General features: G+C 36.2%; 1 pseudogene; it reads left to right on the top strand.

The window, feature by feature from the left end:
* Nucleotides 1-1990: 1990 nt before the first annotated feature.
* On the top strand, nucleotides 1991-2512 carry LOC143389020 (chromatin modification-related protein MEAF6 pseudogene; annotated as a pseudogene).
* Nucleotides 2513-6832: the final 4320 nt, after the last annotated feature.

Genomic DNA, 6832 nt, shown 5'->3' on the forward strand with positions numbered 1-6832 from the left:
TTTAAACTGATTTTACCTCACCTAATTGTGTTTGAGACAGTAAAACTTTATCCAAAGAGTTAATTTTTGAACAAGTTAGCCTAAGACAATTATAAAACTTATTTTGTTGTCAAAGGTTTTCTGTTTGAAATACTGTGGGATCCATGGCTTCTAATGGTTGGTTTGTCAAGTGGCCTTTACCCTCTTTTCTCCTCAACACTAATAATTTCTTTGGCAGGCGCCTCTTGTCCCTCACGATTTGTAACTGTGGTTTCTCTGTGGAAGTCCATTAGGTACCCACTGTGTATTCTACATGAAACTCCATTCATTGAATACTTGGGAGGGGCTAGATGTTGTGCTGATGCTAGAGAAACATAGATTAAGAAACCAGACCAGGCCAGGCACGGTGGCACAAGTCTGTAATCCCAGAGGCTCAGGAGGCCAAGGCAGGGGGATCGAGAGTTCAAAGCCAGCATCAGCAAAAGCGAGGTGCTAAGCAACTCAGTGAAACCTTGTCTCTAAATAAAATACAAAATATTGCTGGGGATGTGCCTCAGTAGTCGAGTGCCCCTGAGTTTAATCCCTGGCACCAAAAAAAGAAAAAAGAAACCAGACCAAACCTCCTCAAGGGATTACATGGAAGAATAGCTCAAAGTCCTCTCTGCTTCACCCTGCTACTCACACTCTTAGAAGGCAGTGTCCTTTCAGCCATAGTGACAGGCAGTCTTCTGCCTCAGTCTCCTGAAGACATCTCTTCAACAGGTGTTATAGGAGGACAGTGTTCTTCAAAGTGTTTTCTCAACTTTTTCCATCGTGCTATTCAAATCCTCTTTCTGGTAGCAATAGTTCTATTATTATGGGGGTGAGGAGACACCAAATGAATCTTGGAGGAAAAATAAGAAAGGAAAAACAAAATAAAACAAAAGATAAGAGAGGCAAAGCTTTACATGTAAGAGTCGAACATGTTTTTAAAAAATGAAAACAAAAACTAACCTTTACCAAGTATGCACTCCACAATTCCTACTGCAATGTGAGAGAAAGTGAAGAAAGCTGTTAAAATAGTTTTGCAGGAGTAACAATGCATCTGTGAATCCTAACATCATAAGCTCTATTGAAATATCTGAAAGAATGAGGCAACAAAATAGTACATCTGAGAAGAAAGGTAAGTTTCTTTCTTATCAGGAGCATTCACCACAAAGTAGGCTTTAGGGGTTTATGTCAATTCCAAAACATGGGAATGGTTGAAGGAGGGTATTGAATGAATGTGCTAAAGATCTACAGAGAGATTTGGAGCAACCCTGGGTGACAATGATAAACCTCTTGACAAGGGATACAAAGTAGGAGATTCTCATTGACAGGTAACCATTTTAAAATATGGTTTAAATCCTTTTAATTGCTTTCTTAGAGCTGTGAATATCAACTCCAAAAGTAGATTAACCTATTATCAATTTTTAATAATCATTCACTATTAGATTGCTCAGATATCTCTCAGACTCCCTGTACAACAGAGAACAGGACCCTAACACAGCAGAATAAGAAACTAGGGCTAAGAATCGATAAAAAGAAATACAAAGAATTGATGTTGAATGGACTGTGAATTGAATAAATGAACCTGTTTAACTTCCCAATCAGAAATACCTGCTTGGAGAGACAGAAGACTTTATAGACTTTGTATAAGAAGATATAAACAGGGATGGGGTTGCAGCTCAGTGGCAGAGCGCTTGCCTCACATTCGTGAGGCCCTGCGTTTGATCCTTAGCACCACATAAGAATAAATAAATAAAAGTAAAGATATTGTGTCCATCTACAATCAAAAAGGTATTAAGAATTTTTTAAAAAGAAGAAGATATAAACCTTTTAAAAGTAAAAATATCATGTACATCACAATTTTACATAGGACTCAATCTAAATTTATAATAGTGTCATCCTCAGTTAACCTGATAAGAAACCAATGTACAAACCATAGAATTAAAATCCTATTGCAGGCGGCGGCGGCGCGCCTCAGCCCAACATGGCGATGCAAAACATGGCGGCGCCACCACAGATCCCCGACACCCGGTGGGAGCTGGCAGAGCTTGTGAAGTGGAAGCAGGAGCTGGCGGAAACACTGGCAAACTTGGAGAGACAGATCTATGCTTTTGAAGGAAGCTACCTGGAAGAAACTCAGATGTATGCCAATATTATTCGTGGCTGGGATCGGTATCTGACCAACCAAAAAAACTCCAATGGCAAAAATGATAGAAGGAATCGGAAGTTTAAGGAAGCTGAGCGGCTCTTCAGTAAATCCTCAGTTACGTCGTCAGCTGCAGTAAGTGCACTGGCAGGAGTTCAGGACCAGCTCATTGAAAAGAGGGAGCCAGGAAGTGGGACAGAAAGTGATACTTCTCCAGACTTCCACAATCAGGAAAATGAGCCCAGCCAGGAGGACCCTGAGGATCTGGATGGATCTGTGCAGGGAGTGAAACCTCAGAAGGCTGCTTCTTCTACTTCCTCAGGGAGTCATCACAGCAGCCATAAAAAAACGGAAGAATAAAAACCGGCACAGGACTATTAGATTCATTAGTGCAGAAGCCTCCAGGCTGTAGAGCTCTGCTTCCCTTCTCCGACTTCATACAGATAAAGATAAACATCCCTCACCTGAGTGCGTGGCCATCCACCCCTGCTCTCCCAGACCCAGTGCCTGTGACTCTGAGTAGTTTGTTCTAAATGTTGTGACAAACATGTCATTTCTGTAAGACATCGCATCATTTGCTTTGTGTCATTTTTAGTAACAGAGCTGCAGGAAGACCAAGACATGGTTATAATCGCAGCAAGTTGTTAACTGTGCATTTCTCCCTTCTTAGAATGAACATTTTTTCCCAAACTGGCTACTGCCAGCCACATCCGTGATCCTGATGAGAAATATTCTCTGGTTTTCTTTTATGCTAAGTAGAACACAAATCACAATGATGTAGGCTGTAAATATCTGGCATTCTCTTAATTTGTTGTGTTTTATTTTCTGTTGTTATTTTACCATCTCATTTTCTTTGGGGATTTTTTGTAATGCCTTTGTACAGCTCATACCTTCCTGCCAACATATCTGGTAATCTATTTCATGCAGTTGCCAATATTCCAACTGAAAATAATGTGGCTTACCATAGTAAAATGGGAAACTTGGCTCTTTGTTTTCTTGCAGGAGGAAGGTAAAGAGTGTTTATTTTAAAATTACCTATCTCAAATCTTTGAGTTGAAAGCAGTTTCATGTTCAAGGAACAGGAAAAGCGGAAAAACACAAGTTAAAATCAGTTCTTTTAAAATAGATATTTTTATTCTTTTGTATAAATAAAATTTCACAGGCTTTGACTTCTCATGAAAAAAAAATCCTATTGCATCCTTTTCAGTATGCAGTTTCTTCAATACATTCACAGTGAGCACAAAATAATGATGATTAAAATAACCATGAAAAGGTAAAAACAATAATAATTCCTGCTAACTTTATTGGGTCTTAAATATATGCCAGACACCGTGATAATCACTTTACATGTACCATTCCATTTGTTAATTGTATTTCACATTTTCTTTGGAGAAAACTTGAACACTGAAATATAATGAGTCTGGATTTTCCTAATTTAGATAATAAAACATTTTAAATAAAATCCTGTATTTAGGTGATAGAATTCTATTGTATAAAAATGTTGATGCTATTGCTTCTTGGAGACTAGAACAGAAACTAAAGGAAATGTTGGGAGACCCAGAGGGAGGCTGGTTATAGTCGTAATCTAGTGGTTGCAAAGTTATTACAAAAGACAATCAGTTTGTCTTCCCATCGTGTCCATAATTTCTTTCTTACCTTGAAAAATGTACTAATAATTTCATGGTTAACTATTGGTAAGTTAAAATAAAATGGAAAACAACTAGGAAATATATTGCTGGGCTAATTGACAAAGATTTTTCCAACAGCTCCATCTTGGTACAGCATACACATTGAGTTTTTTTTTTTTTTTTTTTTTTTACAGCAACAGACAGAATTTTGTGTTAGAGTATCCACCCTGTCTCACTCCCCTATCTAAACAAAGCCTGCCAAAACCTTTCAAAGTTGATGGCCAGGGCTATAGTTTAAGCTTGTATATCTAATTGACTCACAGTTCAACTCCTAGAGGCTAATGATAACAGAACAGAAATGCTTTGGAATTAATGTCAGTAACCATAATTCCCGTCCTTCATTATCTTTTGTATCTATCTAAATTGTTGTAGGCAAACATTTCAGAAAGTGACAGCAAAATGTCTATTGGCATTTAATACCACATGCAAAATAAGGTTCAGAGAGATTCAAATTGGCAAAATAACTGCATAATTCAGTATTTCAAATTAATATGGTACAATTAAAGATATTCCTGGATTTTTTCATCCTCATAAAGAATTCCAAATTTTTTTCTGTCTGTCATTGATATTTTTTATTTGTACCCCCCAAAATAAAAAGCTTCAATAAAGGTGTAAATACCGACATTTGATTTATATGGAACTGTAGAAAATTTAATGTACCATTTAAAATGGTACTTGGGATATAACTACTTGCCATAAAACTTCTTCTTTGGGTTTCATAGTTTGCTTGTTTTATGCTCCAAAATAACTCTGCTTTATTAATAATATCTCTTTACCTTCCACTTCAGTCTTCCCCTTTCTAGGACTTGAATACTATATGTGTTATTCACTGAATTAATGTTATATACAAAAATTCTTTTACATGAAAAATTAAAGTGTAAAACACAAATGTATTACATACAGCTCATTATTGTCAAATCCTGATAATAAATTACAGAAGTTTTATAGTTTATTTAATTTTATATGATAAGTTCTAATTTTTAAGAATTATTATAAAATAATACAACTTCTCCAAATTGCCTCATGGAAGGATTAAAATCTGTTTTTCTGGGTGTTTTTATTCCCTCCCAAGCTAGGACTATATAGCTTGTAAATTAATTTAAAAATCACACCACACTATGAACAAGGAGCATGTTTTTATATAACAGACTGCTCCACTATCTAAAATGAAGTGCGCTTATTCATCCAAATGGGCAAGAGCTAACTAATGAGAGTGAGAAAGCCATGAGTGAGTGGAAGAACTGGAAACCAGATATCATTTGGGAGACATGAAGTTTGGAAGACCAGAAGAATTCAACATCATGTCAGTTTCTATAACTAGTTTACCTAGAATTCACTTTATTCGTAAAGACTATGAGAATATAATTATATTTTAATGCAATTATTTTCTGTTAGATATAAACTTGTGAGTTTTGAAGGGTTAACCAAAATTAATTCAGGGCATTCTCCCTATCATATACATCCCCAAATTATAAGTATTTCAACTTAAATTTATCCTGAATGCTAAAATGAGTATAATGAACTAAATTAGAAGAGTAAGAATAAGATCACAATTTTAAAAGTGAGGATATCTTCAGTTTCTGTGGAGTACTCCCCATTCTAATAAAATATTTTTATAATTATTCCTGACTGTAGTAAAAATTTAAACTCAAATGAGCTTTAGAATCACTAGCATTTGTGTTTAATTTGCCACATTTCTCTGTGTCTTCTCATAAATAAGAGGAAAATATATGCAATGCGCAAATGTATCCTAAAATCTCAGCCCTAACAAATGCTTTTTCTTAATATAAGAGAAAACCAAACAAACTAACTTAAACACACAGTGCATTTACAGGTAAAGCAATACAATAAAAACACAGTTCTTGGGTAATTTCTTCTATGTCCATTTGTGTTTGTAATCATAAATTGTCATACAACTTATGTAGATGTTTTGCAATTAAATATCTTTATCATATCTCTGTTATGGTGTGGTTATGTGTTGTCCCCCAAAATCTCATGTATGAGGCAACTCAAGGATGGTCCAAGGTGAAATGTTTAGATGATGAGAATTGTGACGTGATGAGGGCATTAATCCACTGATATGAATTAACTGGTAGGCAGGTAGGGTGTGACTAGAGAAGACAGGTCTCAGGGATGTGACTTGGCAGTTTACACTTTGTCCCTGGCAAGCAAAGCACTCTGCTTCTTCATTGCTATGTCCTGAGCTGCTGTCCTCTGCCACAGCCTTCTGCCATAATATCCTGCCTCATCTTGGGCTCAGAGCTATGGAACTGGCTGACCATGGACTTAACTTCTGAAACTATGAGCCCCAAATAAACTTGTCCTTCTCTACCTTGATTTTCTCTGGCTTTTTGGTCATGGTGATGCCAGATCTGACTAAAACCTCTCAAATCAAACTTAGGAGAGAAATTTTGAGATAAGATTGTCCACATGGATGTGCTCATATACACACACCACACACAGGTTTGAAGATAGGCAGAATGTGAAGTTCTATCTATCTTACCCCCTGTTGAAAACAAAGTTTGAAAGAAATCCAGAACAAAAATTTTTCTTTCCCAGTGATCACTAGAACTTCAAGTTGTTTTTTTCTTTTTGTTGATTGTAGAAAATTATAATGTAGAAATATATAGGTTTTTAAATAAATCTTCCTAAAGAAAATCATCAGAAGTAGCATTCTTGGCATTTCCATACAGCATTATCTGTTTCTAAAGCTTAAATACTATAGAATAACTGAACTCACACTAGCACAAGGAAGAAAAAGGTAAACTATGAGTTGGTGATTTGGGGCACTCACATGGGAAAGAGAAACTCATTGTTAATTCACTTACAAATTTATTGAAAACCTATGCTTCTTTAAGATACCTTAAGAAAAGCAACAGAGGGACTGGCATTGTGGTTCAGTGGCAGAGTGCTTGCCTAGCACATGCAGGTTGCTGGGTTTGATCCTCAGCATCACATATAAATAGGTAAGTAAAATAAAGTTATTGCATCC

Source organism: Callospermophilus lateralis, unplaced genomic scaffold (assembly GCF_048772815.1).
Source record: "Callospermophilus lateralis isolate mCalLat2 unplaced genomic scaffold, mCalLat2.hap1 Scaffold_43, whole genome shotgun sequence".
Classification (NCBI taxonomy): Eukaryota; Metazoa; Chordata; class Mammalia; order Rodentia; family Sciuridae; genus Callospermophilus; species Callospermophilus lateralis.